At 38.3% G+C, this 27500-nt stretch overlaps 1 protein-coding gene across 3 annotated transcripts in view; it reads left to right on the top strand.

Moving 5' to 3' along the window:
* LOC128688952 (BTB/POZ domain-containing protein 6) overlaps nt 1-27500 on the top strand; it is a 189176-nt gene that overhangs the window by 87433 nt on the left and 74243 nt on the right. The window contains exon 2 of one of the 3 annotated variants that reach the window (XM_053777021.2): nt 8771-8811. The exons of the other annotated variants lie outside the window; for them this stretch is intronic. The gene's annotated coding sequence lies outside the window, so the exon portion shown is untranslated. The remainder of the gene's footprint in view (nt 1-8770; nt 8812-27500) is intronic. 3 annotated transcript variants of the gene reach the window in all.

The raw sequence follows: 27500 nt of genomic DNA on the forward strand, positions 1-27500 counted from the left end.
GAGGGGTTGAAGAGGATTTGAATAGTTTTAAAACGCAGTATTAGAATGTGGGGCAGAAGTTTGTGGTTATAAGAGGGTGGGTGCAGGAGGAAAGAGGAGTGATTGGTGGAATGATGAAGTAAAGGGTGTGATAAAAGAGAAAAAGGTAGCTTATGAGAGGTATTTACAAAGCAGAAGTGTTATAAGAAGAGTAGAGTATATAGAAAGTAAAAGGAAGGTGAGGAGACTGGTGAGAGAGTGCAAAAAGAGAGCGGATGACAGAGTGGGAGAGGCACTGTTAAGGAATTTTAATGAAAATAAGAAAAAATTTTGGAGTGAGTTAAACAAGTTAAGAAAGCCTAGGGAACAAATGGATTTATCAGTTAAAAGCACAGAAGGGGAGTTAGTAGATGGGGAGATGGAGGTTTGGGTAGATGGCGAGAATATTTTGAGGAACTTTTAAATGTCGATGAAGAAAGGGAGGCGGTAATTTCATGCACTGGCCAGGGAGGTATATCATCTTTTAGGAGTGAAGAAGAGCAGGATGTGAGTGTGGGGGAGGTGCGTTAGGCATTACGTAGAATGAAAAGGGGTAAAACAGCTATAATTGACGGGATCATGACAGAAATGTTAAAAGCAGGGGGGGACATAGTGTTGGAGTGGTTGGTATTTTTGTTTAATAAATGTATGAAAGAGGGAAAGGTCCTAGGAATTGGCGGAGAGCGTGTATAGTTCCTTTATATAAAGGGAAGGGGGACAAAAGAGATTGCAAAAATTATAGAGGAATAAGTTTACTGAGTATACCAGGAAAAGTGTACGGTAAGGTTATTATTGAAAGAATTAGAGGTAAGACAGAATGTAGAATTGCGGATGAGCAAGGAGGTTTTAGAGTGGGTAGGGGATGTGTAGATCAAGTGTTTACATTGAAGTATATATGTGAACAGTATTTAGATAAAGGTCCGGAAGTTTTTATTGCATTTATGGATTTAGAAGAGGCATATGATAGAGTGGATAGGAGAGCAATGTGGCAGATGATGCAAGTGTATGGAATAGGTGGTAAATTACTAAATGTTGTAAAGAGTTTTTATGAGGATAGTGAGGCTCAGGTTAGGGTGTGTAGAAGAGAGGGAGACTACTTCCCTGTAAAAGTAGGTCTTAGACAGGGATGTGTAATATCACCATGGTTGTTTAATATATTTATAGATGGGGTTGTAAAAGAAGTAAATGCTAGGGTGTTGGGGAGAGGGGTGGGATTAAATTATGGGGAATTAAATACAAAATGGGAAGTGACACAGTTACTTTTTGCTGATGATACTGTGCTTATGGGAGATTCTAAAGAAAAATTGCAAAGGTTAGTGGACGAATTTGGGAATGTGTGTAAAGATAGAAAGTTGAAAGTGAACATAGAAAAGAGTAAGGTGATGAGAGTATCAAATGATTTAGATAAAGAAAAATTGGATATCAAATTGGGAAGGAGGAGTATAGAAGAAGTGAATGTTTTCAGATATTTGGGAGTTGACGTGTCAGCGGATGGAGTGTGAGCAAAGTAACATTTATGAAGGGGTTCAGGGAAACCGGCAGGCCGGACTTGAGTCCTGGAGATGGGAAGTACAGTGCCTGCACTCTGAAGGAGGGGTGTTAATGTTGCAGTTTAAAAACTGTAGTGTAAAGCACCCTTCTGGCAAGACAGTGATGGAGTGAATGATGGTGAAAGTTTTTCTTTTTCGGGCCACCCTGCCTTGGTGGGAATCGGCCAGTGTGATAATAAAAAAATAATATATATATATATATATATATATATATATATATAAATATATATATATATATATATATATATATATATATATATATATATATATATATGTATATATATACATGTATATAAATATATATATATATATATATATGTATATATATATATATATATATATATATATATATATATATATATATATATATATATATATATATATATATATATATATATATATATATATATATATATATATATATATATATATATATATATACTGTTCACTTTAAAACACGTGCTGTAATTATGCAAAATTACCATAATAAGTGAACAGAAAGCCTTGCATAGTGCTAAATTATGTGCAATTGTAAGATAATTCCTTCACATTATATATTTGAATTGCGTATTTGTCAAAGTCCTTCAAAAAAATTATGTTACGGCCAAAAAGTTGACAGTTTTGCAACAGCTCACTTTGATGAATTATCTTTCTTTTGAAACAAGATATACTTCTGAGTTCTATTTTCGTACTGTAGTGAATTACACCATGGACGGAATATGTCTGTTTTTTTCCGTTTCTCATTCAAGCCACACACAAGAAAATCTCTTCAGTATGCTCTCTGAAGCGCCCAGATGTAATCACACAAAAAGCAAGAGCTATTCAGGTCTGTGTGTGCGTGCGTGTGTAAGCGTGCGTGTGAGCATGCGTGCGTGTGTGTTCATCTAAGTGTGGTTGAAGGAGTCGAGCCGCAGCTCATGGCTCCATCTCTCCGTTGGCCGATACTGGTGTCACTCTCTTGTAGCTGTGTGTGCCCTGTCATACCTGTCTTAAAGCTATGTATGGTTTCTGCTCTATCACTTCGTTATCTAGGTCGTTCCGTTTTCTAACCACTTTAAGGGCTAAAGAAGTATTTCCTAACATCCTTGTTGCTCTTCTGTGCTTTTACTTCTAGCTGTGTTTATGTGTGTGTGTGTTTGTGTACTCACCTAGTTGTGGTTGCAGGGGTCGAGTTACAGCTTCTGGCCCCGCCACTTCACTGACCGCAACTAGATCATTCTTCCTGCTCCATGAGCTTTATCATACCTCTTCTTCCTGAAAACTCTGTGACTGAAGAAATACTTCCTAACATCCTTGTGATTCATATGAGTCTTCAACTTTCAAATGTGACCCCTTGTGGCTGTGTCCCATCTCTGGAACATCCTGTCTCTGTCCACTTTGTCGATTCCTCTCAGTATTTTATATGTCGTTATCATATCCCCCTATCTCTCTCTCTGTCCTCCAAGAGTCGTCAGGTCGATTTCCCTCTCTCCTCGTAGGACATACCCCTTAGCTCCGGAACTAGTCTTGTTGCAAACCATTGCACTTTCTCTAGTTTCCTTACGTGCCTGGCTAGGTGTGGGTTGCAAACTGGTGCTGCATACGCCAATATAGGCCTAACGTGCACGGTGTACAGGGTCCTGAACGGTTTCTTATTGAGATATCGGAATGCTGTTCTTAGATTTGCTAGGCGCCCATGTGCTGCAGCAGTTATTTGGTTGATGTGCTCCTCAGGAGATGTACCCGATGTTATACTCACCCCAATATCCTTTTCCTTGAGTGAGGTCTGTAGTATCTGGCCCCCCCTGGACTGTACTCCGTTTGCGGTCTTTTTTGCCTTTCCCCAATCTTCATGATTTTGCACTTGGTGGGGTTGAACTCCAGGAGCCATTTGGTGGACCAGGCCTGCAGCCTGTCGAGATCCCTTTGAATGTCTGCCTGGTCCTCGTCCGATTGAATTCTTCTCATCAACTTCACATCATCTGCAAACAGGGACACTTCTGAGTCTATTCCTTCCGTCATGTTGTTCACAAATACCAGAAACAGAAACACACCGGTTTTAGGACTGACCCTTGTGGAACCCCGCTCGTTACAGGCGCCCAGTCTGACACCTCGCCACGTACCATGACTCGTTGTTGTCTTCCTGAAAGGTATTCTCTGATTCAGTGTAGTGCCTTCCCTGTTATCCCTGCCTGGTCCTCCAGCTTTTGCTGTAATCTCTTGTGTGGAACTGTGTTAAAAGCCTTCTTACAGCCCAAGAAAACGCAATCTACCCACCCCTCTCTCTCTCTCTCTCTTGTCTTACTGCTGTCACCCTGTCATAAAACTCCAGTAGATTTGTGACACTGGATTTCCCAACCCTGAAACCGTGCTGGCTGTAGTTGAAAAGCTCATTCATTATTAGGTGCTCCACCACTCTTCTTCTGATAAACTTCTCCATGACTCTGCATACTATACAAGTCAGTGACACTGGTCTGTAGTTTAATGCTTTGTGTCTGTCTCCATTTTTTAAAAACTGGGACTACATTTGCTGTTTTCCATACCTCAGGTAGTCGCCCTGTTTCGATAGAGTATTGAAGATTGCTGTCAGTGATACACATAGCGCCTCTGCTCTCTCTCTCAGTACCCATGGTGAAATGTTATCCGGCCTCATCGCCTTTGAGTTCCCAAGCTCGCTTAGCAGCCTTCTTTCTCCGTGGCACGTATTGTGTCCAACAGTTCATGGTGTGCTCTACCTCTCCGTCTTTCTGGAGTTCCTTCTGTCCCCTCTGTGAACACTTCTTTGAATCTCATGTTGAGCTCCTCACATACTTCGCGGTCGTTTGCTGTGATTTCCCCTCCTTTCCTCAGCCTCATTACTTGGTCCTTGACCGTTGTTTTCCTCCTGATGTGGCTGTACAACAGCTTCGGGTCAGATCTGGCTTTCGCTGCTGTCATTTTCGTATTGTCGTTGGGCCTTCTTTCTTACCTGTGCATATTCATTTTTGACTCTACGACTTCTCACCTTATTCTCCTGGGTTCTTTGCCTTCTATACTTCATCCATTCTCTAGCACACTTAGTTTTGGCCTCTACACCACTGAGTGAACCAAGGGCTCGTCCTGGCTTTCTCGTTATTTCTTGTTACCCTTGGATACAACCCTCTCCTCAGCTTCCTTGCATATTGTTGTCACATATTCCATCATCTCGTTTACTGACTTCCCTGCCACTTCTCTGTCCCCAACGAACCCCGTGCAAGAAATTCTTCATGCCTGTGTAGTCCCTTCTCTTGTAGTTAGGCCCTTCCTGCTTCCCTCTCCACTTGCAACTCTACTATGTATTCGAAGCTCAGAACCACGTGGTCGCTGGCCCCGTGGGTTTTTCATATGTGATGTTCTCAATATCCGCAATACTCAAGTTGAATACTAGGTTCAGTCTTGCTGGTTCATTCTCTCCTATCTCTCTGGTAACGTCCTTTACTTGTTGGTACATGAAGTTTTCCAGTACCACCTCCATCACCTTAACCCTCCACGTTTCTAGTCTTCCCATGTCGCTCCAGGTTCTCTCAGTCGATTTCCTTGTGGTTGAAGTCCCCCATAATCAGCAGCTTTGCCCTTCTCGCATGAGCACTTCTGGCCACTTCAGCCATTGTGTTACTCTCATCAGGTGTGTGTGTTAGTTACCATTTTGTCCTATGCACATGTCGATTAGACATTAGGCCTGTGTGTGTATGTGTTTACTCATCTATTTGTACTCACCTATTAGTGGTTGCAGGGGTCGAGTCTTAGCTCCTGGCCCCGCCTCTTCACTGGTTGCTAATGGGTCCTCTCTCCCCCTGCTCCATGAGCTTTATAAAACCTCGTCTTAAAACTATGTATGGTTTCTGACTCCACTACATCACTTTCTAGGCTATTACACTGCCTGACAACTCTATGACTGAAGAAATACTTTCTAACATACCTTTGACTCATCTGACTCTTCATCTTCCAATTGTGACCTCTTGTTTCTGTGTCCCCTCTCTGGAACATCCTGTCTTTGTTCACCTTGTCTATTCCGCGCAGTATTTTCTATGTCGTTATCATGCCTTCCCTATCCCTCCTGTCCTCCAGTGTCGTCAGGCCGATTTTCCTTAACCTTTCTTCATAGGACATTTCCCTTAGCTCTGGAACTAATCTTGTCGCAAACCTTTGCACTTTCTCTAATTTCTTGGAGTGCTTGATCACGTGTGGGTTCCAAACAGGTGTTGTATACTCCAGTCTGGGCCTGACGTACACGGTGTACAGAGTCTTGAACGATTCCTTACTAAGGTATCGGAACGCTGTTCTCAGGTTTGCCAGGCACCCATATGCTGCAGCAGTTATCTGGATGCGTGCTTCCGGAGACATGCTCGGTGCTATACTCACCCCAAGATCTTTCTCCTTGAGCGAGGTTTGCAGTCTTTGGCCACCTATCCTATACTCCGTCTACGGTCTTCTGTGCCCTTCCCCGATCTTCATGACTTTGCATTTGGCGCGGTTAAATTCGAGAAGCCAGTTGCTGGACCAGGTGTCCAGTCTGTCCAGGTCTCTTTGAAATCCTGCCTGATCCTCATCTCATTTAATTCTCCTCATTAACTTCACATCATCTGCAAACAGGGACACTTCTGAGTCTAACCCTTCCATCATGTCATTCACATATACCAAAAATAGCACCGGTCATAGGACCGACCCTGTGGGACCCCGCTCGTCACAGATGCCCACTGTGATACCTCATCACGTACCATGACTCGTTGTTGCCTCCCTGTCAGGTATTCTCTGATCCATTGCAGTGCCCTTCCTGTTATATGCGCCTGATCCTCTAGCTTCTGCACTAATATCTTGTGAGGAACTGTGTCAAAGGCCTTCTTACAGTCCAAGAAGATGCAACCAACCCACCCCTCTCTCTCGTGTCTTACTTCTGTTACTTTATCATAAAACTCCAAAAGGTTTGTGACACTGGATTTGCCTTCCATAAATCCGTGCTGGTTGGCGTTTATACTGTTGTTCCGTTCCAGGTGCTCCACCACTCTCCTCTTGATAATTTTCTCCATAACTTTGCATACTATACACGTCAGTGACACAGGTCTATAGTTTAGTGCCTCTTTTCTGTCTCCTTTTTTAAAAATAGGAACTACATTTTCCGTCTTCCATACCTCAGGTAGTTGCCCAGTTTCAAGGGATGTGTTGAGGATTGTGGTAAGTGGCGTGCACAGCATATCCGCTCCCTCTCTAAGGACTCACGGGGAGATATTGTCCGGTCCCATTGCCTTTGAGGTATCGATGTCCCTTAGCAGCTTCTTCACCTCCTCCTCATTTGTATGTATGTCATCCAACACTTGTTGGTTTATATTCCTTGCTGGTGTCCCCCTCTGTTCTGTCGCCCCAGAGGCCTTCCTGTCTCCACTGTAAATACTTCCTTAAATCTCATGTTGAGCTCCTCACATACCTCTTGATCGTTTCTTGTGAGTTCTCCATCTTCTTTCCTCAGCCTGATCACCTGGTCTTTGACTGTTGTCTTCCTCCTAATGTGAATATACAGCAGTTTCGGGTCAGATTTGACTTTCGATGCTATGTCGTTTTCATACTGTCGCTGGGCCTCCCTCCTTATCTGTGCATACTCGTTTCTGGCTCTTTTACTTATCTCCTTATTTTCCTGAGTCCGTGTGTGTGTGTGGGTGTACTCACCTATTTGTGGTTACAGGGGTCGAGTCATAGCTCCTGGCCCCGCCTGTTCGCTGATTGTTACTGGGCTTAATTTTAAACGAGTTCTTCCTAATCGATCAGTTTTACCTATTCGTCTCGACATATCATTACCTTATATATGTACCTCAGTCCACCAGGTTGTGATTACTGTGGGGGAATGCGGCTCACTAGCAGCAACAGCTTGTTGCTGTTCTCTCTCCCTGCTCTATGAGCTCTATCAAACCCCGTCTTAAAACTATGTATGGTTCCCGCCTCAACTACGTCACTTTCTAGGCTATTCCACTGCCTAACACCTCTATGACTGAAGAAATACTTCCTAACATCCCTTTGATTCATCTGAGTCTTCAACTTCCAATTGTGACCCCTTGTTTCTGCATCCCATCTCTGGAACATCCTGTCTCTGTCCACCTTGTCTATTCCACGCAGTATTTTATATGTACTTATCATGTCTTCCCTGACCCTCCTGTCCTCCAGTGTCGTCAGGCCAATTTCCCTCAACCTTTCTTCGTATGACAATCCTTTTAGTTCTGGGACTAGTCTTGTTGCAAATCTTTGCACTTTCTCTAATTTCCTGACGTGCTTGACCAGGTGTGGATTCCAAACTGATGCTGCATACTCCAGTATGGGCCTGACGTAAATGGTGTACAGAGTCTTGAACGATTCCTTACTGAGGTATCGGAAGGCTATCCTTAGGTTTGCCAGACGCCCGTATGCTGCAGCAGTTGTGCGCCTCAGGAGATGTGTTCGGTGTTATACTCACCCCTAGATCTTTTTCCTTGAGCGAGGTTTGCAGTCTCTGTGTGTACGCGTGCGTGCGTGCAAACTGAATTATATATATGAGTGTGGAGCAGAGGATGGGTAGAGGGGAGAGAAGGAGTGAAACTGAGGTAGCTCTAGGTCCTCCATTTAACTTTCGACTAACGTGAAACAGCTTTGTCACATGTCACCCCCGTCCTCCGGCTTTACTAATATAGAGGAAAAAAAAAACGCATGCACAGATATGACGATACGAACCACGCTCCCAGAAGGATGTTATCTATCTGTTTTTAATCCGTTATTTCTTTATATCAGTTAACCTAACCTAACCGAGAACTACGAATTTTGAAATTTCTCAACTATTTCAAGCACACAGAAAGGAACGTTAGCGCATTCGGGCAAGAAAATATGTTTTGCATGTTCGAACTGAATAACAGGTTGTGTCTGGATGAGACCCTACACGGGGTCCGCTTCCACTATACAACTTTCCAGATACTCCCTCTTATTTGTTACTCGTTTTCGAGTACTTTATGATATATTTGTAACTCAGTTTGGTACGTAATTTTCAACAATGCCTTCTTGTTCTTCTAATATCCTTGCTAAATAACCGATTTTTCTTTGCCCTCTCTATAGCCCTTAATATATTGCAAGTCGTGACCAGACTATTTATCTAATCTCTTTCAGTTTTACAGACCTAGCTGTTGCATTTTTATTTTATAACTCATTGCTCTCAGCTCCGGCACCAGGATGAATGCTCTTGTTCTTTTTAGATGAGGGCTCTACACATCCTCGAGTACTCAAGATCTTGAAGGTCTGTGTGAGTAGCATGTGCAATGTTTTCCTTCTTCTCTTAATATTTACTGTTATATTCGTACAGGAATCTTCTTACGTCTTTAGTTGTATCAGTGTATCATTTTCTGTTTAATTTTTCTATTTATCTGCTGGTAGCTCTGGCTTTTTTGTAAACACAACGTTGAAGCTACTGTTGAGCTTAATGTATAATTTCCTTTTTGTGTCCCATGTTTTCCCTTCCATTCTCTGTGATGTCAGTCGCTTCTTTATTGTTTTTTTCCTTGCAAAGTGTGGCAGTAAAGTGGCTCTGCCCCACATCTTGGCTGCTATGTTCATTTCGTTTTTTTTAACTTCCCTCCCAGCCAAAACTAATTATTTCAGAACGATCTGCCCCCCTCCTGTTCTCTGGCGTTAATTTAGCTCTGCTCTTTTTTCCATGCACATCTGATCCTGGTTTTTGCTTCATTACTCTCACGGTTCATCCATGTTTTTTTATCAGTTTCTTTCATTTATTTCACTGCGAATTAGTAAAAATTTTGCACCTTGTGCAGTTTAAGCTTGAAATTTTCAGTTTCTTTTGCAGGTTATCTCTGAATTTAGTGGTCTGTTATACTGCTAGAAAATATTAAATTTTTTCATAGCCACTTTTAGTATACGTTAACCCAGTCGATCCTCTATGTTTCAAAATTTTCTTGCAATTATATATAAACTAGAAAGCAGTGTGTCAACCCAGCGATTGCTTTCTCTCATTCCGTGATGAATTTTGCTTAATATCAGTCTTGCTGGAGGTGAAAAATACTGTTCAGTTTTACTAGTTCGTTGTTATATTTGCTGCCGAACTAAGCTCTGCATTTTCGAGTAGGGCAGCGTGCTCTGATAGGTCAACTTCTCTAAGGATGAGATATCTTAACATCAGGTTTGCCCTTCCTGTTTACTGCCAAACAACGCTGCTGCTGCGTTGTTTGTCTTGCCTATGTCTATCTCTTCTTGTACTTGTCGATATTATTTTTAGTTAATCTCTCTTGCAGACACACACACCTATGTAGTGAATACAAAATCTGCAATTCAGAATCTACCTACCATTGCCCGCCCTGTATAACACAGGGGTTCACAGTTTTCAATTAAATTTCTTCCTTTACTTTTTTTCTTTTTACTCTACTGCTTTGTTAATTGTGATCATTAACTGGTCCTTTTTCCTTCACAACGCTGTATGGGTTTAGCGTTTGTTTATGATGACAATAATCTCTTGTAAGCTCTCTTTGCTTCCACTCAAATTTCTATTTTCCACATACGAATATTACCAAACTTGTTCAAAGTGATCAGCAATTACAACGGCGCTCGGGCGTGTATATGTGTGTATATGATTGTGTGTATTTGGGTGGGTGTATGGATACATGTGCAAAAAGTATATCTGATCGTCCTCTTCAAATCACACAGGACTGTAGCACTTAACGCTTATACATTAATTCCAACTCAAAGTGCTGTAGAATTAGAGTTAAATTATGTGATGTGATGCAATGTATAGTGAAGTGCATTAAAACCTAAACAATATACCCAGAAAAATCCTGAAAAAGGCTTTCGCCAACCACCTCACAATCAAGAAGGTATTTCTGGGATTACTAACATTCGCCAAAGATGATCAACATGACTACCAAGAACAGTGTTCTGGGTAAATGTGAGAGAATAGGAATAGGCAGACAAAAAATAATCTTAACAGTTGCAGTGCCCAAGTGCAAATAATGGTTACCAGTATCAATCATGTAAAAAAAAAAATGGCGTAACAGAATTAGTGGACTACATAAACGTTTGATGCAAACCAAACCATACCCCCGGCCGGGATTGAACCCGCGGTCATAGAGTCTCAAAACTCCAGCCCGTCGCGTTAGCCACTGGACCAGCTAGCCACAATAAGATTCATCCAACTAGGTATATTTCTACACCATAGGAAAGTTAGCACAGGCACCTCTGTGACCACAAATGCAAGTTTTTACAGACGAATCTCCAGCTAGCGTGGCCGTGACGAACTCTAGCTCAAGTCCCTTCACTGCCTTCAACATGACTCAAGAAATCGTAATGACACGATTGCAAATAAACCATACCCCCGGCCGGGATTGAACCCGCGGTCATAGAGTCTCAAAACTCCAGCCCGTCGCTGGAGTTTTGAGACTATGACCGCGGGTTCAATCCCGGCCGGGGGTATGTTTTATTTGCAATCGTCTCATTACGATTTCATGAGTCACGTTTGATGCCATTGTTAGGGCTTTACACAAACATAACATGTTAATTCCATGAAAATAACATCGACCTATTGTAAAGCCTCATTATTTCGCACTGCTTCCACAATAGTTTAAATTTACAATACTTTCATTTACTATATGCATCCTCCCTATACTCGTCAACCTGTAGGCTGTTTACGAGATCTAATTCGTATCTTGTTCACTCCCAGTGCATTCCGAGACAACGTATTTGCCACCACCTTTTACTTCTTTCGTTCTTCAATCTACTACTTGCTCTTTCTTTCTTTTTGATTTGATTACTATGGTTATCTCATCCATATTCGATACTGTTTCCTGGATGGTAATGTTCTTATAATTTTCTTATATTTACAAGCTCGATACCAGTGCTCTCTCTCTCTCTCTCTCTCTCTCTCTCTCTCTCTCTCTCTCTCTGCCATTTTTTCTTGCTCATTTTCATATTCTTGCATCATTTTAGCGCTTTTATCTTTATTCCTTGTTCCGTTCTCAGCTTCTCAATAAAACTTCCACATTTACTACCACTAAAACTACTGAAGGCATCTTATGTCTTAAACTGTTCTATACAAATTATGTAACCAAAAATAATGTGGAAAAATTCTAAGAAATGCTTTTCTCAGTTTACACAAATCTACAAATTATACGGAAGCCTCTTTTCGTTTATTTTAGTAAAAAATGTCTACTTCCAGTCAGCAGAAGCACACAAGGTTACTTGTTAATTATTTTTATCCCGTGCTGATACTGAAAATTTCCTCTGATGATATATACTCACATTAATGTAAATTTTTTTATGAGATCTGGTGATACTCTCTGCACTAACACGAGATAAAATTATTAGGTTTTAATTTAAATTTTGCCCATAAGACTCAAAAGCATTTCACTGAATTTCAAAATGTAACATTATTTGATAAATTCATGACTATTAACAATTTTGAAAATGCTCTCTAGTATTCGAGAGGATAAATTTTAATACTTAATAAAAATTATGTCAATAAGCAAACTATTGTCAAACCAAAACACTTGAAAAACTGAGCAGAAATTCCATACCTATGTATGCAGATGAGTTAATAAATAAAAAGTCAAGTTGTACAGAACAAAAGAGGTTAAGGTATCTAATAGACAAAAGAAAGTAATAAATCTGAATCTGTCAAACTGTCATAGATTTCTCAAAATGCCTAACAGTCTACTTACGATTTGTGTTTGAGCTTATCTAGTTGTGGTTGCAGGGGACGAATCTTAGCTTCTGGTCTCGCGTTTTTGCTTTGAGTACGTGTGCGAGTATGCACTCGCGTGTGCGTATGCGAGTAAATATTTTGTATATGTGTATGTCGATATGTCGTGCCGAAGAGGTAAAACTGATTAATTAGCAAGAACTCATTTAAAATTAAGTACTTTCTAAAAACTTATCCTATACATTTAAAGATATATATTTTTTATTTATGTTAATGTAAAAATTAATAATTTGGTACCAAAAGTAGCTTAGAAAACTTACCTAACCTTATTATAACAAACGCAATTTAATTTAGCCTAATCCAACTAAATATGTTTTAGATAAGTTTGCAATAATTTAATAATAAACGAAAAATTAAATATATTTTTTCGCTAGGTTTAGAATTATTTTTGCGAAATTATGGCATACACAAATTTTCGCATGCCTTATTTGGCAAGAAGAGCTTGCTATTTAAGCCAAAATCACAAGTTTTACCTATTCGACACGACACACATACACACACACACACACACACACACACACACACACACACACACACACACACACATACACACACTGCACACACACATGCACACAGGCCTAGTGTCTAATCGACATGTGCCTAGGACAAAATAGTAACTAACACACGTATGTATATATATATATATATATATATATATATATATATATATATATATATATATATATATATATATATATATATATATATATATATATATAAACACGCTCACGCATGCCTGCTGGAAGTCCAAGCCCCTCGCACACAAAACCTCCTTTACCCCCTCCCTCCAACCCTTCCTAGGCCGACCCCTACCCCGCCTTCCTTTCAAGAGTGTATCAGTCTGTAGTGGAAGGAAGGCGGGGTAGGGGTCGGCCTAGGAAGGGTTGGAGGGAGGGGGTAAAGGAGGTTTTGTGTGCGAGGGGCTTGGACTTCCAGCAGGCATGCGTGAGCGTGTTTGATAGGAGTGAATGGAGACAAATGGTTTTTAATACTTGACGTGCTGTTGGAGTGTGAGCAAAGTAACATTTATGAAGGGATTCAGGGAAACCGGCAGGCCGGACTTGAGTCCTGGAGATGGGAAGTACAGTGCCTGCACTCTGAAGGAGGGGTGTTAATGTTGCAGTTTAAAAACTGTAGTGTAAAGCACCCTTCTGGCAAGACAGTGATGGAGTGAATGATGGTGAAAGTTTTTCTTTTTCGGGCCACACTGCCTTGGTGGGAATCGGCCAGTGTGATAATAAAAAAATAATAAAATAAAAAATATATATATGTATATATAAATGTATGTATATATATATGTATGTATATATATATGTATATATATATATATGTATGTATATATATGTATATGAGAGTCCCTAGGACAGTTCTAGAGGTGGTATCTCCCTATATATATATATATATATATATATATATATATATATATATATATATATATATATATATATATATATATATATATATATATATATATATATATATGGGAAAACAGCAAAATGGACTGTGACTCTAAGCTAGATCCACGTGTGTAACAACAGAATGATATACCATTCAGCCACAGAGGCTGCAATAGGATAGTTTTTACAATGAGCCCTTCTGTAACATAGTCGTATCAACCGCCACAAATTGTGACTCAGTTGTCTCTCTAAAATGCATATCAAAATTATGATGGTAAATGCGAATACAGTGATAAAATTTCACTAGCAACCTTTATCCCTGTCAGTCATTTTTTGGTGATAAGAGAGATCTGCTGCAAGAAACGAAAAAAAGGCGAAGTATCATTAGCGAAACCTCGTTCAGGTAAAAAGACGGAAAAGAGTACGGGAAATAAAATGCTCTATCAGTTGATCTAGTGAATGATTTGCAAATGACGTCACGATTAAAAATATGCCATGTTTTTTTCAAGGTATTCTCAAAAACGTCATGAGTGAAGCACGTGGTTCATGCATCAGTGAAAGCTTGCTGAAACAAGTGACATGGCAACATGCAAAATCTGTCAATAACGAAGGCATGAAAATTACTTAAAATGAGGAGATATACTGGAAAGTAGTCAGGGAACTACATGGTAAGATATTTTCACGCGATGCATTATGGAAATATATTCAAACTTGTTATTCTTTGTGGAAAATTTAAAATATATGAGTAGAGCAGAAACCACTCTGGAAGACTTCAGTAAATTAAAGAAAACCTGGGTATGGTAAACCATAGAGTAATTATTATCTGAACAGTTTAATATGCCACCAGATAAGGACGATCGAGATAGGTATTTTCTCCTGGATATCCACATCATTCATAAGGTAATAAAGTGGTTGCTCGAATTCAAGCTCTGAGAGAGATGACCTCAAACGTCCTTTTCTATATAGATGCTCAAAGAAAGAACATGGATGATATATATATATATATATATATATATATATATATATATATATATATATATATATATATATATATATATATATATATATATATATATATATATATATATATACATATATATATATATATATATATATATATATATATATATATATATATATATAGAGAGAGAGAGAGAGAGAGAGAGAGAGAGATGGGGAAGTGGAAAAAAATTCATCCTCTGTAAGTCTTGCTTGTCGTATGAGGCACCTAAAATGCCGGGAGCAAGAGGCTAGTAACTCCTTCTTCTCCGGTATATCATAACTATACAAATTAACGAATGTGTTGTTTTCAATGCTGCAATATACCGCGGATGATACCCTGTTGCCAGACGTTTCTTTCGCGTTTATGAAATTTGCTTATTGCCAAGAACACTCCTAGGTGTTAGTACTGAGCCAGAGTTCCCACACGTTAGTTTGCCATCAAGAACACTTCACTTCAATGTTCGAATTTCGTTTTCGCGAATTGTGCTGTTTCTAACAGCCGTCCAGAAGACAGTGAGGCTCAGGTCGAGTCTAATGACATACTATTAAACTGAGAATAAAAGTTTTAAACAAGGCTGAGTTGGGTCACACCGGATTCACAGGTGATTATAATACAAGTGAATCACTTTCCATGCAAATTGCTGTAACTAGTCAGTAATTAGTAGTTGATTGCTGCTTTAAATTACTGACCGTTTAACACGAAATCAAATTACTAAGCACGGGCCAGTGAACATTGTGAAATGGACATATTGTAACTAAAGAAAATTTAAGACTTTTTTCATTATATTTTAAAATTTTAGTTGATTAATTGGCGATAAAAATCTGCTTAATAAGAACTAAAAGCACACAGCAGCATAGATAAAGAAACTCAGAATTATCTTCATACTCTGCTTTTGTATCCAAAACATAAAGTATTACGTCCATTATTTTGAACGTTCCGCGGTTATTTTATTTACCACGGATTATGACATTACATTTGTCCAGATTCACAGTAAATGCATCAGCCAGTTTCTCCGCAGCATTAACTTGTCTAAATCACTGCAAAGTTTCCTTTTGTTCGAAGGTATGTCAACGTATTTTTGTGTCATTACTTATTCCGTCATGTAAGTCATTACTTATTCAGTCATGTATACTTTACGAACAATAAGAGGCCTATTAATGAGCACTGTAAAAAGCTATATGAGATTTCTAATTTCTCTCTATTTTTGCAAACTCGCTTTTTTTCCTTTGCAGTCTTCAGTACCTCGATACTAGTTACCTCACAAGGTAACTAGTATAAGATCGACACCATGCCCAGCCCTTCTAGGGTAGAGTAGATGCCTGAGCCGGAGCTTGCAGCTCGCAAGACTGTCATTCCCATTAGCCCCCTTGGGGCGTGGATGGCAGACCAGAGAGGCCTAGCTTGTGGCTAGGTCTGGGGACAGTTGATCCCAAAGATGAGGAGGTACTTGTGCCTCCTCCCATGGGAGACTTAGGTCTCAGACACTCCCAAGACAGGGAGCCAAGGCCGGGCCACCACTTGGAAAAGGCCCGGGCCGGGAGAATACCGGCGAATCATCAATAATAATATAATAAACTAGTATAAACAAATGAATGAAGAAATGTGTCCAAAGTATGGAAAATTCTTATTAGCGAGACTTGTTTAGTCCAGTAAAGATGACCCTGGGTAGGAACAATGTCGCCTAACTAATAGTTCCCCATACTAAATTTTACGTATCAAAAGCCTTACTGGAGTCTAGGAAACAGCATTCTCGCCTTTATCATGGATCAGTACCAAAAATAATTTACATTCATGTGGTTCCTTAATTTATTATTACCAGCTCAGCGAAAATCTGTTACATTAACTAAGTCATTCATTTTACGGCAATTATGACATTAAAAATAATAAATTAATGATAGCTACTCGTTGTTATGCTCTTCCATAATCAAATTATTTTCATCAGAGACTTATTGATTGCCATAAAGTGAACCAGGTTATTGTTTCTTCTAGTTGGCTCGTAAAGTGCTTTAAAAGACAGCAATAGGCTTCGTCTAGATAGTCAAAGAACTTAAAATTCCCAGAAAAGAATTTTCTGTTTCCATAAAATTAAAATCCTCTATGATGAGGATCTGTCAGACCCGGCTACGTTTTTCCAATCTTCAATTGTACAGTTTCGGTGTGTCAGTGCCTATTGTTGCCTCAGTTTCTCTTCTTAGCTGACAGGAGTGGAACCCGGTGTGGTCTTCTGATGCTGCAGCTCATGCACTTGACGGTTCGATGTGTTTTGCCTACAGAAATACTCTTCTGCATATCAGTGTTGTAACGTGTTGTTATTTGAGTCACTCTGAGCTTCATCCAAACTGTCCATTTTCCTGTGACCTCTATCATTAACAAAGCGTTTTCTCTCATAGAACTGCCGTTCAGTAGATGTTTTGTGTTTGAACACCATTTTGTGTACACTCTAGAGAATTGTGCAACAAAATCATTTAGAACACGATGAAGAATTAGACACATGTGCAACTTCTGGGTATCTTTATTGTAGAAGTTTCGCTGTCTAGTGACTTTATCAATACAAATTAAATTAGAACATTTCTTTCACATTCTAATGTTATGACTGAGCAACAGTTGATCATTAGGTGTTCCTAATTAAGTGGACAACGAGTGTATATATGTATATATATATATATATATATATATATATATATATATATATATATATATATATATATATATATATATATATATTGAGTATAGATACTCAAGTCTAGGTAGTAGGTTGGTAGACAGCAACCGCCCAGGGAGGTACTACCGTCCTGCCAAGTGAGTGTAAAACGAAAGCCTGTAATTGTTTTACATGATGGTAGGATTGCTGGTGTCCTTTTTTTCTGTCTCATAAACATGCAAGATTTCAGGTACGTCTTGCTACTTCTACTAACACTTAGGTCACACTACACTGCATGTACAAGCATATATATGTATATATACACATCCCTCTGGGTTTTCTTCTATTTTCTTTCTAGTTCTCGTTGTTGTTTATTTCCTCTTATCTCCATGGGGAAGTGGAACAGAATTCTTCCTCCGTAAGCCATGCGTGTTGTAAGAGGCGACTAAAATGCCAGGAGCAAGGGGCTAGTAACCCCTTCTCCCGTATAAATTACTAAATTTAAAAAGAGAAACTTTCGTTTTTCTTTTTGGGCCACCCTGCCTTGGTGGGATACGGCCGGTTTGTTGAAAAAAAAAAAAAAAAAAAAAAAAAAAAAAAAATGTATATATATATATATATATATATATATATATATATATATATATATATATATATATATATATATATATATATATATATATATATATATATATATATATATATATATATATATATGCAGTGGGTAACACCCTTCGGCGCCTAGTCGCCAAGGCTGCAGTAAGAAGGGTGAGTCAAGAAGCTGCTGCAATGTTGAAACCAACTCAGCTCGGTTTCGGCGTTCAACAGGGCTGTGAAGCAGCTGCCCACGCAGCACGAGTATATATCAAAAACATGTCCTATGAAAAAGCCTTGGTCAAATTGGACTTTGCCAATGCTTTCAACTCAGTCAGAAGGGATGCTGCTCTCCAAGCAGTTTATAGAAACTTCCCTTCCCTTTATCCCTTCATAGAATCATGTTATAGTGTGACTTCCAAACTATTGTTTGGGGACCATGAAATTGACTCGTGTGAGGGCGTGCAACAGGGGGACCCTCTCGCCCCCTTTCTATTTTGTTTGGTCATCAAGAAAGTCACGGAGGCGCTCTCCAGCGAGCTCAATATCTGGTTCCTGGACGACGGTACCATAGCTGGCACAACAGAATCTCTCCTGGAGGACATCAGTAAAATTAAAGATATGGGAGAAAGCCTGGGCCTTTCTTTAAACCGCACCAAATGTGAAATAGTTTCTACCAATCAACAGATGATCCAGAATATTAGTGCCGTTTTACCAGGAGCACGAGCCATTGAACCAGCCAATAGCACTCTCCTCGGTGCTCCTCTTGGGTCCAATGCCATCGATCTGATCCTAGGAAAAAAGTCTCAGACCTCCGGACGATGGAAAGCAGGATGAAAGACATTGACACACACGATGCCTTCTACCTACTCACCAGGTGCCTGTCAATCCCAAAACTTACCTATTTTCTGAGATGCTCCCCAGCCTTCAGCAGTCCAAAACTCAAGGAATATGACTCTCTCCTGAAGGCCATGCTAGAGAGTGTATTGAATCTTTCCCTTGACGATGGACAGTGGTTGCAAGCCTCACTTCCGGTCAGGCTTGGAGGGCTAGGAGTACGCAGATCCTCCCAGATTGCTCTACCAGCTTTCCTATCCTCTTCCATTGCATCAAACGAGTTGATAAGACAAATTCTTCCTGACACCCTCAGTGACTCAGCAGGAATAGAAGACCCTAGCTATGTCAGTGCCATCACCGAATGGGGGACTCTTGCTGCTCCAGCACCAAACCCTAGTGCAGCACTGGCTCACAAACAGTCAAGCTGGAATAGCCCAATTGCTGAAAAGGTGCTTGCCAACATGCTCAGGGCTGCAACATCAGATAGGGAGATTGCCCATCTCCAGGCTGTGAGTGCACCTCACTCCGGGGACTTCCTCCAAACAGTTCCCATATCGGCAATGGGAACGCGACTAGACCCTAAGACCCTCCGTATTGCAGTGGCTCTGCGCCTTGCTGCCCCAATTCACACAGAATATATGTGCATTTGCGGCGAAGTGCAAGCAGACCAATACGGTCTACATGGTCTTAACTGTTCCAAAACCAAGGGCTGGCATGCAAGAGACAATGAGGTCAACGACATCATTAAGAGAACCCTTGCAACAGCTGGATGCCCTGCCTAGAGAGAGCCACGACCACTTGCAGCAAACAATACCCACAACCCAGCAAACCGCCCCGACGGGTTCAAGCAAGCTCTTAGCATGGGACTATACCTGTATTCCACACTGGCTGACACCTATATCCATCACAGTGTGGGGCGACAGGGAGGAGCTGCTGACCACAGGGAGGAGTACAAGATCAGCAAGTACAGGGACATTAGCCAACAGTATCAATTTGTCCCAGTGGGATCAGAGACCTTGGGATCATGGGGAAAAAATGCCACACGTTTCCTTAAAGAATTGGGTTCCAGACTCATCGACACCACCAGGGACCCAAGGGCAGCCACTTTCATGTTCCAGCGCCTCAGCGTCGCCATCCAGAGGGGAAATGCTTGCTGCATACTTGGCTCACGTCCAGCCTCGGAGGAGCTGGAGGAAATTCATGATCTTTGATACATTGTGCCATTGTATTCATGTTTATGTTTTTTTCTGTAAATGTATTTTGTGTATTAATAAATGTTCACATAGAATAAAAAATATATAAGGGGTGGTAGGAGAAGAAAATATTCAAACCTCTCCCGGGAGAACCTTGAGTTTTCTCTGAGGTACGTTTATTGTCTTCTCTGAGGATGAGGGTCCCCATTCCAGCTATAGAGGTGGTACTTCCCTATGTATATTATATATATATATATATATATATATATATATATATATATATATATATATATATATATATATATATATATATATAAATAATATATATATATATATATATATATATATATATATATATATATATATATATATATATATATATATATATATATATATATATATATATATACAATTAGAAAGAACTCATTTAAAATTAAGTCCTTTCTAAATTTTTCTCTTATACGTTTAAAGATATAATTTTTTCAGTAATGTTGATGTAAAAATTTATAATTTTGCACCAAAAGGAACTTAGAAAACTTACCTAACCTTATTATAACAAGCGCAATTTATTTAAGCCTAACCCAACTAAATATATTTTAGATTTGTTTACAATAATTTAATACTAAACAAACACAGTGAAATATATTTTTTTCGTTAAGTTCAGAATGATTTTGGCGAAATTATTGCATACACAAATTTTCACTTGTCCTATATGGCAAGATGAGCGTTGCTATTTACGCCAAGATCGCAAGTTCTGCCTATTCGGTACGACATATATATATATATATATATATATATATATATATATATATATATATATATATATATATATATATATATATATATATATATATATATATATATATATATATATATATATATATATATATATACATATATATATATATATATATATATATATATATATATATATATATATATATATATATATATGTATATATATATATATATATAAATATATATATATATATATATATATATATATATATATATATATATATATATATATAAATATATATATATATATATATATATATATATATATATATATATATATATATATATATATATATATATATATGTATATGCAATAAGATCACAGTTAACAGGTGATTTCAGAATATGCAAAGCAACCACTCTGAAAGAATAGAGAAATTCCAAGCGCTTTCGTGACTACTCACATTATCAAGGAACTATGAAAGTAAAGCATCCAAGGAAGCTATATAAGGGGTCTGGCCAGCACCTCACTATCAGATCCCACAGCGGTTAAACACCTGACGCGCGCCGACCCAACTTGGATAGGTCCTTTGCACAACTCACCCACACACTATTCTACCCAAGAAAATTTAAAAATTATTATTTGTAAAGTTTAACAAGTTTAATGATAGTAGGAACTGGCAATGGTAAATCATAGTTAACGAGTTCTTCAGATAAGAAACTTAATAAATCATCAACAGGAACTTTCGTAAACAAGGAAGTAACATAAAAACTAACCATGTTAAAATCAATTAAGTCAGTCAAGGAGCTTAATTTATCAACCAAGTCTATGTTCTTTTTAACATTAAAGTTTGAAATTTTGCCAACAATAGTGCTCAAAATATCAACAAGCCATTTGGATAATTTATATGAAACTGACCCTATGGAGCTAATAATTGGTCTGACTGGATTCCTTGGTTTGTGTGTTTTTATTAGTCCATACATGTAAGGCAAAGATGGATTAGTCGAAGTAAATTGTTTGACTAATTCATCTTTGCCTTTCAGTAGAATAATCTCTTAGATGATACTGAAACCTATTCTAAACTTAGGAAAAATCCCCTAGAAACCGTTAACAGCAATTTCAATAAAACAATAAAACTTCTACTGAAAGGCAAAGATGAATTGGTAAAACAATTTACTTCCACTAATCCATCTTTAGCTTACATGTATGGACTAATAAAAACACACAAACCAAGGAATCCAGTCAGACCAATTATTAGCTCCATAGGGTCAGTTTCATATAAATTATCCAAATGGCTTGTTGATATTTTGAGCCCTATTGTTGGCAAAATTTCTAACTTTAATGTTAAAAACAACATAGACTTGGTTGATAAATTAAGCTCCTTGACTGACTTAAATGATTTTAACATGGTTAGTTTTGATGTTACTTCCTTGTTTACGAAAGTTCCTGTTGATGATTTATTAAGTTTCTTATCTGAAGAACTCGTTAACTATGATTTACCATTGCCAGTTCCTACTATCATTAAACTTATTAAGCTTTGCATTGTTGATGCAAAATTTGTATTTAATGATAAGTTTTACACTCAGAAGTTTGGTATGGCAATGGGAAATCCTCTTTCACCTGTTCTTAGTAACCTATACATGGAATTTTTTGAAACAAGGTTGCTTAACACAATCCTCCCTAATAGAGCTAAATGGTTCAGATATGTTGATGATATTTTGTGTCTTATGCCGAAAAATGTAGATATACACCATTTCCTTGGAAAATTAAATAGCTTACCCCATTCTATAAACTTTACTGTTGAGTTTGAAGAAAATAACTCATTGCCTTTTCTAGATGTTTTAATTATTAAGGGTAATAATGAATTCAAATTTAAAATTTACAGAAAACCTACAAATAACTGTTCCTATGTCCACTATTATTCCTCGCATCAAGATAGAGTCAAACTGTCTGTTTTCTCATCAATGTTTTTGAGAGCTTTACGAATTTGTAGTCCTGAGTTCATAGATGAGGAAATATCCAAAATTTATGAAATAGGTAATGATTTAAAATACCCATGAAATGTAATTAATAAATCTTTTAAAGTTGCTAGAAATACTTTTTACAATCCAAAAAGGAACAACCAGCCTTATTCAACTAAAAATATGTTGGTTCTCCCTTACCATGAAAACTTGGTTGATATGCCTTCTATTCTTAAGACTTTTAATATTAAAGTTGTATTCAAAAATTTTGATACAGTAAAAAAAACTTTTGATAAAGAATTCCCCCCAAAATGCTGATGGATGTGTCTATAAGATTCCTTGTAAAATTTGCGATAAAGTTTATTACGGTCAAACTGGTAAAAATCTCGAACTAAGATTAAAACAACATAAATATAGCATTAGAACTGGACAAGATTCCAATGCTCTATTTATTCATGTAAGAGATTTTAAGCATCCAATTGATTTTCAAAAAGTTGAGAAAGTAGTATCAAGGAAGTTCATTGTCGACAGGAATATAATTGAATCTTGTTTCATAAAAAGCAGTTTTGACAATAATATGAATATTTCCTTTGGTTTATATAAATTAGATCCATTTATAATTAATAGAATTTGGGAAGAATTTAATAATACACTGGACAAATAATAATTTTTAAATTTTCTTGGGTAGAATAGTTTGTGGGTGAGTTGTGCAAAGGACCTATCCAAGTTGGGTCGGCGCGCGTCAGGTGTTTAACCGTTGTGGGATCTGATTATGAGGTGCTGGCCAGACCCCTTATATAGCTTCCTTGGATGCTATATAGTCAAGTAGTCAAGAAAGCGCTTGGAATTTCTCTATTCTTTCAGAGTGGTTGTTTTGCATATGTATGTATATATACATATATATATATATATACAAATATATACATATATATATATATATACAAATATATACATATATATATATATATATACAAATATATACATATATATATATATATATATATGTATACAAATATATACATATATATATATATATATACAAATATATACATATATATATATATACAAATATATACATATATATATATATATACAAATATATACATATATATATATATATATAAATATATACATATATATATATGTCGTGCCGAATAGGCAGAACTTGCCATCTTGGCTTAAATAGCAACGCTCATCTTGACTTATAGGACAAGTGAAAATTTGTGCATGCAATAATTTCGCCAAAATCATTCTGAACCTAACGAAAAAAATATATTTCACTGTGTTTGTTTAGTTTTAAATTATTGTAACAAAATCTAAAATATATTTAGTTGGGTTAGGCTAAAATAAATTGCGCTTGTTATAATAAGGTTAGGTAAGTTTTCTAAGTTCCTTTTGGTGCAAAATTATAAACTTTTACATCAACATTAATGAAAAAATATATCTTTAAACGCATAAGAGAAATTTTTAGAAAGGACTTAATTTTAAATGAGTTCTTGCTAATTGACCAGTTTTACATATTCGGCACGACATATATATATATATACATATATATATATATATATATATATATATATATATATATATATATATATATATATATATATATATATATATAGGATGGGGTCCACCTCTGTTGTAAATTGTGGGACCCATAGCCTCGGAGAAGTGGATAAAAAGGCTTCAAGGAAAAATATTTGGATTTCTTCCTGAAGCCGTTTGAATATTAAACTTCCCCTACCACCCCATCTTTTGATATATATATTTTTTTTTACTAATAGGAATATATATATATATATATATATATATATATATATATATATATATATATATATATATATATATATATATATATATATATATATATATATATATATATATATATATATATATATATATATATATATATATGATAACCCTTCATATGATAACCCTATACTGCACGAATATGACAGTATTCTGAGGCAGATTTTTACGAAAGTACTTAACCTTACTCTAGAAGACGGGCAGTGGAACCAAGCTACACTTCCAGTCAGACTAGGAGGCATTGGTGTCCGCAAGTCATCACAGATTGCGTTACCTGCTTTTCTGTCCTCGTGTATTGCATCCAGAGAGCTTGTAGCAGCGATTCTCCCTGAACATCTTAGGGACAAGATTGGAGCCCAGGACCAAAAATTCATTGACGGAGCAATGATCTGGGATAATCTAACGGGCTCAGAAACCAGACCTGCTCCCCCCAACAACTACAAACAATCGCACTGGGATGGTCCAATAGTGGAAAATATAGCCTCAACGATGCTTCAGAGTGTGTCAGGGAAGGATAGAGCCCGCCTGCTGGCAGTGAGAGCCCCTCATGCTGGGGACTTTCTGTTGGCTGTTCCCAACTCCAGCCTTGGCACACGCCTCGACCCACAGACCATCCGCATCGGTGTTGCCCTTCGACTTGCCGCCCCTATTCTCGCCGAACACAGGTGTATTTGTGGCAGTGAAGCAGCAGACCGATTCGGGTACCATGGTCTTGTGTGCCGTAAATCCGAGGGAAAGATTGCAAGACATGAGGAGGTTAATAACATTATCAAGAGGAGCCTCACAACAGCTGGATGCCCAGCAGTAAGGGAGCCACCCCAACTATGCAGATCTGATGGCAGCCAGAAGCGTCCAGATGGTATCACCCTTCAAGCCTGGACAGATGGGAAGCAGGTGGTGTGGGACTATACATGTGCATCTACCTTGGCTGATACCTATCTCCAATACACCAGGGAGGAAGGAGAGGCAGCTGCCAGCTTTAGGGAGTCCCAAAAGTCTAGAAAATATGGAGAACTTGCCCATCATTATATGTTTGTTCCCATAGGCTCATGGGGAAAGAGTGCATCTAATTTCCTTAAGGAGCTGGGAAAAAGACTCATCAGGGTAACTAGGGATCCCAGGGCAGCTAGTTTTCTGTTCCAGCGGCTCAGCGCGGCTGTTCAAAGGGGTAATGCATGCTGCATTTTGGGCACGCGCCCCAGCTCTGAGGAGCTGGATGAGATTTTCGCCTTGTAATCGGTGATACACACGTAACAACATGTATATATGTATATATATATGCCACCTTTATATCAACAATGTACCTCTTAAATCTTCTGTGCCATATTATGTAATAAAATATTCCTATTGGTAAAAAAAAATAGTTTAAAAGATGGGGTGGTAGGGGAAGTGGAATATTCAAATGGCTTCAGGAAGAAATCCAAATATTCTTCCTTGAAGCCTTTTTATCCACTTCTCCGAGGCTATGGGTCCCACAATTTACACCAGAGGTGGACCCCATCCTATATATATGTAAAAAAAAAAAAAAAAAAAAAATATATATATATATGTATATATATATATATATATATATATATATGTATATATATATATATATATATATATATATATATATATATATATATTTTTATATTTTTTTTTTTTTTTTTTTTTTCAACAAGTCGGCCGTCTCCCACCGAGGCAGGGTGGCCCGAAAAAGAAAAACTTTCACCATCATTCACTCCATCACTGTCTTGCCAGAAGGGTGCTTTACACTACAGTTTTTAAACTGCAACATTAACACCCCTCCTTCAGAGTGCAGGCACTGTACTTCCCATCTCCAGGACTCAAGTCCGGCCTGCCGGTTTCCCTGAATCCCTTCATAAATGTTACTTTGCTCACACTCCAACAGCACGTCAAGTATTAAAAACCATTTGTCTCCATTCACTCCTATCAAACACGCTCACGCATGCCTGCTGGAAGTCCAAGCCCCTCGCACACAAAACCTCCTTTACCCCCTCCCTCCAACCCTTCCTAGGCCGACCCCTACCCCGCCTTCCTTCCACTACAGACTGATACACTCTTGAAGTCATTCTGTTTCGCTCCATTCTCTCTACATGTCCGAACCACCTCAACAACCCTTCCTCAGCCCTCTGGACAACAGTTTTGGTAATCCCGCACCTCCTCCTAACTTCCAAACTACGAATTCTCTGCATTATATTCACACCACACATTGCCCTCAGACATGACATCTCCACTGCCTCCAGCCTTCTCCTCGCTGCAACATTCATCACCCACGCTTCACACCCATATAAGAGCGTTGGTAAAACTATACTCTCATACATTCCCCTCTTTGCCTCCAAGGACAAAGTTCTTTGTCTCCACAGACTCCTAAGTGCACCACTCACTCTTTTTCCCTCATCAATTCTATGATTCACCTCATCTTTCATAGACCCATCCGCTGACACGTCCACTCCCAAATATCTGAATACGTTCACCTCCTCCATACTCTCTCCCTCCAATCTGATATTCAATCTTTCATCACCTAATCTTTTTGTTATCCTCATAACCTTACTCTTTCCTGTATTCACCTTTAATTTTCTTCTTTTGCACACCCTACCAAATTCATCCACCAATCTCTGCAACTTCTCTTCAGAATCTCCCAAGAGCACAGTGTCATCAGCAAAGAGCAGCTGTGACAACTCCCACTTTGTGTGTGATTCTTTATCTTTTAACTCCACGCCTCTTGCCAAGACCCTCGCATTTACTTCTCTTACAACCCCATCTATAAATATATTAAACAACCACGGTGACATCACACATCCTTGTCTAAGGCCTACTTTTACTGGGAAAAAATTTCCCTCTTTCCTACATACTCTAACTTGAGCCTCACTATCCTCGTAAAAACTCTTCACTGCTTTCAGTAACCTACCTCCTACACCATACACTTGCAACATCTGCCACATTGCCCCCCTATCCACCCTGTCATACGCCTTTTCCAAATCCATAAATGCCACAAAGACCTCTTTAGCCTTATCTAAATACTGTTCACTTATATGTTTCACTGTAAACAC

Source organism: Cherax quadricarinatus, chromosome 16, assembly GCF_038502225.1.
Source record: "Cherax quadricarinatus isolate ZL_2023a chromosome 16, ASM3850222v1, whole genome shotgun sequence".
Classification (NCBI taxonomy): domain Eukaryota; kingdom Metazoa; phylum Arthropoda; class Malacostraca; order Decapoda; family Parastacidae; genus Cherax; species Cherax quadricarinatus.